The following is a 10559-nucleotide window of genomic DNA, read 5'->3' as shown; positions in this document are numbered from 1 at the left end:
TAAACATACAGGAGCCTGGGATGCCAAGAAAACAGTAGTGTCTGTTTAACGATTTGGCTGCCACAGGCAGCTAAGTGTCTTGGGGAAGTGAGTGGAATTTGAATATATCAGCTCTGCCACTCTACTGCAGACTGGAAAATCAGATACTAAGAAAGACACCCCAGGGGCTCCTGCTTGGGTCTGGACATGGGTGCTAATTTCAGGGATGAGCAGTTTGAAGGGCAATGATTCCCAGACCTTGAGCTATCACTTTTTTATGCTGCCCAGTCATAATATTAAAATTAAACGGAACAGAAGTTGACAATCTACAAACAACATCATTTAATAAAGAAAGAATATTTTAACAACCCAACAAGCAGGATGGACAGACTCTCAGAGCAAGGGGAAGTTTCTCAAGTTGAACACCCACAGCCATCTTAAAGACGTGCTACTTTGTCCTTAGTTCATGTGTCACCAGAGACTGGAAAAACCTCATAGACCAGCACCTCTCTGCGGTGTGGAATCTGGGTACTGTGAGTAGCCACTGGAGTTGTGTGGAGAAGAATTAGACTTGAGACCCAGCTTGAATGGAGAAGATATCCCAGGCCAAGGATAGGGACGGGGGAGGGGTAGAAATGGGGGCACAGGAGTTGCCCTGAGAATAAACTACCGCTCTGTGGAGGCACCCTCCACGCTGTAATGCTACAGGACGTTGCTTGTTTAATCACCTGTCTCTTCCACTGTGCTTTAAGTTCCTTGAGAGTAGTGTCTGTACCTCGTTGCCCTGAGTCACAGAGCTAATTAGATGTGGTGGTATAGCAAGCGGGCCTTTGAAGGAGCAACGGCAAAGCACAAGGGACACACGGTGCTGCTTCCAGGACCCACATGATCTGAGGATTAGAAGGCACATTTTCTATTATCTAATCACGCATGCAGTTTCTGCCTAGTGTAGTGGAAGGGGGCTCCACCTCCATCCTACCTGGCAGGCTCACCCTGAGCATCAGCCCACAAGATAATTAAAATGCGCCCCAAGGGGAGCTTGATGGGAGCTTGGACTCTTGCTGCCCCAGGAAGGTGCCAGGGGACCGCTGAGCGAAGGCTCAGCTCTGCTGCCTGCGTCTGAGCAGCTGTCTGAACAGAAGCAGGGCCGAGGGTGTGGGGCAGCCAGCCTCCTGCCTGCCTGCTGCCTGATCTTCCCGCTTCCCCATTGCCAAGTCTGAGGAGAGTTCTCAGTCCCGAGGTTTCCACTTTCCCCAGGCCCTCGTTCCTCATAATCACTTTCTGGAATTGACTCAAAGAAAACATCACCGACACAGTTACCAGGAGACACCAGGCTTCAGTTCCACAACAAGTACCCCTTCCCTGCAGAGAAAGTCCAGCCCACGGGGAACTGGACGTTGCTTTCTTTCAAGACTCATTCTGGGCGTCTTTTTTTTTTTCTTGAGCCAATCTGATTTTTGGCAGGATGTGGAAGCACAATAGACAGAGCAAACCTCAGCTAGACATGCTGCCATCCCCACCGGGCACTGGGTGGAGGCCAAAATCCAAAGCTTACCAAGCAGGTGCGCTGAGGCAAGGGGAGGATGGGGTGGGGAGAGGACTCAGGAGCCCAGGGGTGATGATAGAGCGTTTCCATTAGCCAGCTCAGTGTGACAGCCGGAGCCCCACTAAATATCTGAAATGCAGCTCGGCAGGTGGAGAACTGAGCTCCACCTTGGTGGGATGAGCAAGGCTGTGGGTTCTGGGAACTGAACGGTGAGAGTGAGTTTCCTATTGCAAATATCCTGCCATTTTCCTCTTACGACCTATTGGGGAGAATTTGCTTTGGGGTACTACTCGCTATTCAAAGTCGTGTTGGAGGGCTTCCCTGGTGGCGCAGCGGTTGAGAGTCTGCCTGCCAATGCAGGGGACACGGGTTCGTGCCCCAGTCTGGGAAGATCCCACATGCCGCGGAGCGGCTGGGCCCGTGAGCCATGGCCGCTGAGCCTGCGCGTCCGGAGCCTGTGCTCCGCAACGGGAGAGGCCACAACAGTGAGAGGCCCGCGTACCGCAAAAAAAAAGTCTTGTTGGAAATGGTCTTGTGTAGCGTATTATTTATGGCATGGCATCTCTGTTCCTTTCTCACCATCCAATCCTCTGTGACTCTCCCACCAAACAGAGGATTTTAAATCCTGAATTCAGCTGAAGACAGTTACATGCCTTGAGGTATCAATCCTACTGCCTGTCTTCCCACCATGACTGCTCCCTTCAGCCATCACTGGCTAAAACACCGATGACCCTGGGAGGTCCTACTAAGCCTTACTGTGGCGAGCAAGCAACAGGTGGGGGCTGGTTAGCAGACAGCTGAAGGCAAAAGAGTGAGGCCCCAGCTAAGGAAGAGGAGACGAAGGGAGAATTGATATGCCTCTGAGGGTCACGGGGACAGGGTTCCCCACGGGGAAGGTGGGAGAGAATTGAAGATGCTGACGCTGTTCTTTCAGGAGCCTGAGACTGACCATTTCCTTTCATCACTCTCTGCAGGTTTAGCCTCCCCAGCACCTCCCAGAACTGGCTTTGTCTGGAAAAAATGCTAACCAGCTCCTTACAAGAGCCGTCACTGAAGCCCCTGCCAGAAGGCTCACAATAGACACCGTATACAGTGCGAAAGGAACACGGTGCTCCTCGGAGGCTGAGGGGGTGAGGAAGGGGGCAGCCTTGGGCACACTCATGGCAGCCAGAGAAGATGATGGGCCCACCCCCAAATCCTCAGCTCCCTGCTCTCCTCCCAGCCTGCTTGTGCATGGAATTTCACCACCAGAGATGACCGCCCCAGGTGGGTTAGTCATCCAGGATCGACGTGTAGGAACCTGGGGGAGAAAGACACGGAGAGCCTCTTATCTGGCCCCTCCCACCCCAGCATCCCTGGGAAGGGGTTAGGGATTTTCATCTGATAGAAAAGATCCCAGGGGAGTGAGGATACTGGGCTCCAGCTGGGGAGTAGGAAGGAGGTGCTGGAGAAAAGGGATTCTAGGAGACAGAATCGGCCAATTCTTCCTCCTACCCTCCCTGAGCTTGGGCCCAGCCTCTCTCCAGCAGTGGAGGCCGCTGGGTAGAAGAGCACTGGACAGGGAGTCAGGAGGCTCCCATTTGATCTGGCTCTATCCTGCTGTGGGTCAAGGAATCATAAAACACCAGCGAGCAGCAACTCAGTCTTAGGAATCATTCAGTTCTTCAAAGAGGGCTTTCTTAACTAGCTTTCCACCCCCATCCAGATCAGGTCCTTTGTTCTTTTTCTCATCACAGATGGGGATGACCTATTTATTTGTGTGATACTTTTACTGCCTATCACCTCCCACCCCGTTTACCTGTAACCTCCAGGAGAGCAGGGAGCTTTCGCTGCCTCATTCTCCACTATAGCCCAACGCCTCGCACACAGTAGGCACACACCGCTATTAATGAAAGCAGAATCTCTATTCGCAAAGTAACCCCATGAGAGAAGTATTATACCTATTTTACAGATGAGGAACTTGGGGCTTAGACAATTTAAATAACAAGGTGAAAAAGCAAACTCCAGCAATGGATCTGAATGACCCTTCCCCCATGCTGCACTACTCTTCTAACCAAGATTAGCAGACTGGGGAGATCCCCTTAACCTGCGGGCTTTGGCTTAGGTTTTGGGGGCTGTGATGTTCTAGAACCAGATGCCCAAGACATCTGGGAGAGAGGAGGAACAGGAGAGGGATGGCTCTAGAACAGAGGACAGCTCAGAGCTGTGTCCCCGGGCAGGTGCCCGGTCTTACCAAGCCTGTTGCTAGATCAGGGTCCAGGAAGCATAACCCTGTGTCCTGGGCTTCTCCTCTACCTCTTGATATTTCTCTTGAAATTATGAGGGGGAAGCAGGATTCACTTTGATGAACTTCTCAGACCAATTACTCTGAAGAGTCTCAAGAAACACAATAGGGCCTCAGTAGAGAAAACTCCCTGGGAACCACGAAGCAGTCAGCAAGAAGAACGATCTTCCATCCTGTGGAGCAGTTTTGAGACCAAGCCTAGACAGCATCCTGCCGCAGCTAACAAAGCAGGGACAATCCGTATACAAACACTCAAGAGTTAAGACAACACAGATGGAAACATTTGGAGATTAAGACAGCCACCAAGACTAGAGAAAGGAAACGCAGTTGGCATGGCTATCTCTTAACCTAAAATGCATAGGGAAAAATCAGTTTTAAGCATAGCCATTCAGCATAAAAGTATTCTTTTCCAGTTAATGCCAAAATAAAATCGTTTTTCTTATTTTTGTATCATATCCTCCCCTCCTCAACCACCTCCAGCTAAACCTAACAATTAGAGAGGACGGAATCCATACTGTCATCTCCCTTTCACCTTCATTCCAAGTGACTAAGTCCCTGCTGGCACTGCAAGGAGCCCAGCTTCCATCCGTAGCAAGGACGTCCTTTGACGTCAAGCTCTGTCTGCCCACCTCAAGCTCAAGAAACACCACCGAGGTGGGACTATAATGAGGATGAGAATGGACAAGTCACATCAGGTGCAGATCCCAGACAACGTGGGAGACAAATTCTCCTAAACAAGGAGCTTGGTCCCACTCTTCCTTCTCTGATGCCAACGTCACGAGGATTGGTACCACCAAGTAGGACTTTGAGGATCAGATGTGACAACGTTTCAAGCTGAAGTAACTGGATTTCTCATAAAGTGTGCAGAACCCTCTCAGGACTTCGGGGTTCTGAGCCAGCGGGAAGGATGACAAGGAGGCCAAGGGGGCAGCTAGACCTGGGGAAGGATTTCATGGGGGCAAAACACGCAGACCCGAACGATACCTCACGATCGCGCTTACAGCTCTGTCCAGCTGCAGACAGCTCATTCCTTGGCTCTGCCGTTCTGTAGAATTCCAAGATTCTGAGTTCTCTTTCCTTCCACTTCCTTCCTCCACTTTCTCTGCCTTTCCTGCTTTCCATTTTACTGCCCCAGCCCTTTCCCCACCCCCATTTCTAATGTCTTGACATCCTAAGAAATTAGACCAACAGCCCCAGAAAAAAAAAATTTTTTTAATACCTGTATCCTTGACTTTGTGCTGTTTGAGGACTTATTTCCAACCAGTTGATTAGCAAAGCTGATGGAGAGTCTGGAGAAAACAGCCCCAGCCTGAGCGTGGGGCTGAATGAAAATCTCTTCAGGGTGCTTGTTTGTACGGCCAAAGACTGAAGGACTTTGGGTGCTCGGTAGTAACCTCAGAAAAAGTCCCCGGGCAGCAGCAACTCTCCCAGCACAGTTTCGAAACACCACAGGAGGAGGAAGCCCTCTTTAATCAAATAATAACCAGTCAGAGATAAGGCCTTCTAGGCCGAGCTCAGCCAGCCAATCACACGCTTCCTCCTGACCCGCAAAGGCAAACAGACCCAGGGCTGAGTCTGAGTTTCAGGGCTTTTTATAATTTAATGATGCTGCCGCTGGTGTCTTCTTGGCTTTGCCTGGCGGGACTTTCTGACTGGGAAGTGAAGCCCCAAGCTCAGGAACCTCGTTGTCAGTGGAAGCACCTGGCCCAGGGGCTGCAGCTGAGGACCCTGAGCGATCACGTGGCACCCAGCTCCCTGCACAGATGCTTCCACATCACCAAGAGGACCCTTGAAGCAGGCTTGGGTCAGCAGGGGGTGAGCATATTTGACACCAGCTGTGCAACTCATTGACTGTGACCCTGAAGAGGTGGTGGAGACCCCAGTGACTCGCCCTCACATGTTGGAGATGCTTCTCATGCATTTCCTAGGGGTCCTTGATTAGCGGTGACTTCGAGCTTTTCTTTACTCTTCAGCCTTCCCAATCACCCTCCCCTTCCAATGCTATCAGTGCTCTATTAGGCCACAGAGGTATCATAAAGAGGGTGGGTTCTGGAAGCTTAGCAGGCCTGGGAGTGAATAATGGCCCTCCATCTCTCCAGCCCTGAACATGCCTCTTAGCCCCTCCCTCGTTGCTGCAAGGATTAAATGAGAGAACTCTGCCACTTCCCGTGAGGTTGTTACGGGCCCTGAGGAGGTGTAATCAAACCCTTAAGAGGTATTGATATATTAGAGGTCAATATCTAAAGGAACTTAAGAAGAACCCCTTTGTTAGGTGAATAACACTAAGCATCGGCAGAATCCATTTTAGGGCATTTCATCACCCCCGCCTGTTAGCAGTCATTCCCCCTCCCCATACCCCAACCTCCCCATCAGCCATTCAACAATATTTATTTGGCGTCTCTCACTGGGCGAGCACCAAGGTGAGTTCCCCACCCTCACGAAACAATGTTACAGCACAGGAGGCAGCAGTTTTATTAGAGTCCTCAGTGCATGGAGGCAGGACAGTGAAGGGGGCTCTGTCACGGGGGATTTGGCCCCATCCAAAGGGGACAAGGGAGAAACCAGCAACGGCGCGCGGGAAATGGACTCAAGTCGGGGGGCCAAGTGTAGCCAAACTTTCCCCAAGGGAACTCCCGACGGGTATCAGACCAGGGGATAAAAGAGGAAAAGCAGAGTTGTATCGCCACTCCTTTTAAAAAAATATGTAACAGCCTCATGAAGATGAATTCCCATACCATACAATTCTCCCATTGAAAGTACACCACTCAGTGATTGCTAGTGTATTCACACAGCTGTACAGAATGAATTCCAGAACATTTCATCACCCCACAAAGAAACTCCTTCTCATTAGCAGTCCTTCCGCATCCCCTGCCCTCCATTCCCACCTCTGCCAGCTCTTGGCAACCACCAATCTACTTTGTCTCCCACGACTTGCCTATTCTCAACATTTCACATCAATGGAATCATACACTATTTGACTTTTGTGACTGGCTTCTTTCACTTGCCATAATGTTTTCAAGGTTCACTTCATTGCTTTTTATTGCTGAATAATATTCCAGTGTAAGAATATACAACAATTTGTTTTTCCATTCATCCACTGATGGACATTTGGATGGTTTCCACTTTTTTGCTGTTACAAATAATGCTGTATGGACATTCTCCACTCCCTTTTATCCACAAATTCACAATCTCATAGCAGGGAAATAAGAAGGAAACAAAGCAGGTGAGAGAAGTAGCTTTTGAAGGACATCTCTCTAGCCAGAAGAGAGAATATCACAACAGTAGCTGCGCGTGATATTTCCACAAATTTTCACAACACATAAAGCACTGTCATACATTCCCTCTCGTGTAATCCTCCCCTCAAGCCTAGGGATGAGGGAGGTATTATTTTTATTGCCATTTTAAAGATAAGATCATAAAGAATAAGAAAGTTTGGGTAACTGGCCAGAAGTCACCCAGCCAAGAACTGAGGCAGAATTAGGTTCTGCGTTCTTTGTACTGCAGCTCTTCACACACAAAACGGCTTTATTCTTCTCTTACATACTCAGACTTGGCTTCCAGGAAGCGTAGTCCAAGGGAAAAAAAAAGAAGAAGAAGAAAGAAAGAAAAAGAGATTTGACATTATTTATGGAGAAAGTGGTAATTAGGCCAACAAATAGTTGTTACTGTCTGCATTTTAAAAATTTGTACTTAAGGCTCAAAAAGATTAAATATCTTATAAGGCACAGAGCTAGTGAGCCAGTCATTGCTGATTTAAAGGCAGCTAGGTGATCCCCAAACACAGGCTAGATCATCTTGCTTTCTTCCTAACATCTAACCAAGAGCAGTAACATGGCTGTTCAGATGGAAGGAAGGGTAGCTTTGGAGGGGGCACTGCAGATGAGGGTGGGCCTGGGTGAAGAAGATGCCGTCCACAGCATGGGGTGTGGAAGGGGATAAGGGAACATGCGAGTCTGAAGATGCAGAGACGGCTATGAAGACAAGAGCAGGAGGAAAGAAACAGAGAACGTGGGGAGAGTCCAGCTGAAAGGCTGGCCAAGTCCCCAGGTTGTCCCGTGGCCAGGAATGTTTCATCGAAACCCTTACGGGCACTTGACAAACAATATGAACAGATGTTCTGAGTGGAATGGTGTGGGAAAGATATCAACCAGAGACAGAGCTAGAGAATCCATCCAGCTTCTTATCACCTGTCCAGACCTAACCAAAGAGCACAGTCCTGTACCACGGGAGAGGGATCCTCCCAGAAGCAGGAGGACAAAGATCTCCATGGGGGGAGATGAGGCCAAGCAGGCCAGGTGAGCACAGGAGATGGGAACAGACACAGCTCACCTCCCAGGTGGAGATTCCAGGGCAAAGTACTTCTTACCTGGGAGTAGGGATCACAGCGTGAACAGCAGGAGTGTGGGCATGCCGGAGGTCTGGAACCAGCCAGGCGTCTCATGGCTCTTGATTCATTGCACCAAGACCATGCCAACTTTATTGGGTTTCCTTGGGCCTGTTACTTGTAGAATTCAGTACACAGCAGGCAAAACACTGTCAGAAAAATTCAGTTAGAAAATCTCTCTAAGGTTAGGCCATCTATAAGATCTGAGCCATCTATAAGATCCACTTCTGGAAAATGAAAGGCTCTCTTTAGATCTCCTCCTGCATCAGAGCACCAGGGATTGGGCACCAGGATACAGAACGAGGCAAGCACTTATCAGTACGTTCATCTTAGTGGCAAAAAATACAATATTTTTTGGCACCTACCAGATAGGTGACCAGGTCCCGGACAGTTGCCTTCCCTGTCACATTTTCTCTTCACAAAAACCTGTAGGGTAGGAATACTTATACCCATTTCACGGGATGAAAGAGTAGAACTCAGAGAGGTTAACCAGCTCGCTTGAGGTCACACCGTTAATACGTGGCAGAGAAGGAACTTGAGGCTAAGGTCATCTGACCCCAAAGCCCATGACCTTTCTGTTATTTCACGTTACCACTTTCTTCTTAGATTCATTTTTTTCTGTTTCTGACAAGCTGCCACTTATTCCCATTCTTCCTTCAGTGATTTTTCTAGCGCTCCCAAAATCATTTGTGTGCACGTGTGCATATATAACATGTATGCATCTAGGTTCGTGCTCCTACATATCTGTGAGAATACATATCTGTTTACATATATTCACATGTAAGCCTCCTTGCTTTTATGTACGTGTGTTCTGTTGCCTTCAGAGAAGGGTACAAGTGCCGTTGCTTTTAACTTCCTTGAGGCTGTCTGTCCTGAGACGGTTGATGGCATCGATTGTGTGTCAGCTACTGAGCAGAGAATTTGGCTCCTGTGACCAAGGTTATTTCCCTACTGCAGGCATCTTCTGAGGACCTGGTCCTGGAAGGGGGCTTTCCTAAGTGTCCCTGAACGGGACGCTCAGGCTTAAGATTCTCAAAAATAGAATTTTCAACAAGAGGAGATCAGAGAATTATGGCCCAAACCTAGAACCAGCAAAAGGCAAATGCTGGTCCACTTTGGAATGGTTCTACCTGCTTTCCAAAGTCCTCTCATATTTATTTTCATCGTGACAAACCTTTCAGAGCCAGCAATCGTCAACTCCATTTCACATAAAGGGATTAAAACTCCAGCAATCTTGCTTGGATATGACGCTCCTGATTTCTGTACCACCATCAGCTGTGTGGTCTTGGGCCGGTCCCTTAAGCACTCCACCCTTCTACTCATCTTTATTTGTTTATTTATTTTTGGTCTGCATGGCGCGGCTTGCGAAATCTTAGTTTCCCAACCAGGGATCGAACCTGGGCCCACAGCAGTGAAAGTGCAGAGTCCTTACCACTGGACCACCAGAGAATTCCCCTATCTCCTCGTCATTAAAACAGAAGTGCTCCGTAGTGTTGCTGTAAGCGTTGGCTGTGTTAAGATATGTAAACTCTTAGAACAGAGCGCGGCACATGCCAAGCTCACAATAAATGTTGGCAATGTACCCTCTCAGTCCTGGTGTCCACTGGAGGTGCCCGACAACTCTGCAGCCCACAGAGCTTCAAGCCCTGGCTTCCCGCTTCTCAAGACGATCCATCTAGTAGTGGTCGGTCCAGGTTTTTGTTCACACAAGCGAGCGTGCTCTATGATCTTAGCCTCTTCTCATTTCAACAGTTGATCGTTGAATATTCAAGGCAATCCTCCCTTGAATGTGAACTTTCAATGCCTCCTCAGTTTGTCTGTGTACTGGGATTAGGTTCCTGAAACCACAGACTCTGGAGCCAGATGGCCTGTCTTCAAATCGCAGCTCTGCCACTTATAGGCTATGTGACCATGGTCACATCACTCTACTGTTTTGTGCCTTAGCTTTCTCATCTGTAAAATGGGGATAATAATGGTGCTCATAGGGTCATTGTGAGGATCAAATGAGTTAACTTACGTAAAGTTCTAAGAACAGCTCCTGGATGGGACTTCCCTGGTGGTCCAGTGAGTAAGACTCCATGCTCCCAATGCAGGAGGCCTGGGTTCCATCCCTGGTCTGGGAACTAGATCCTGCATGCATGCCGCGACTAAGGAGCCTGCATGTCACAAGTAAGATCCCGAGTGCTGCAACTAAGACCCAATAAAACCAAAAAAAAAAAAAAAAACCCAAAAGTAAAAACCAGCTCCTGGTATATTAAAGTCTATATTAGTATTATCATCATGACTCATTTTTACTACAGATTTTTTTTAATTTTAATTACGGTAAAATACATATAGCATAATATTTACCATTATTACTATTTAAA

The sequence above is a fragment of the Tursiops truncatus genome, chromosome 16 (assembly GCF_011762595.2).
Source record: "Tursiops truncatus isolate mTurTru1 chromosome 16, mTurTru1.mat.Y, whole genome shotgun sequence".
In the NCBI taxonomy this organism is placed as follows: Eukaryota; Metazoa; Chordata; class Mammalia; order Artiodactyla; family Delphinidae; genus Tursiops; species Tursiops truncatus.
The sequence above is the reverse complement of the archived record's forward strand: the minus strand, read 5'-3'. Positions refer to the sequence as shown.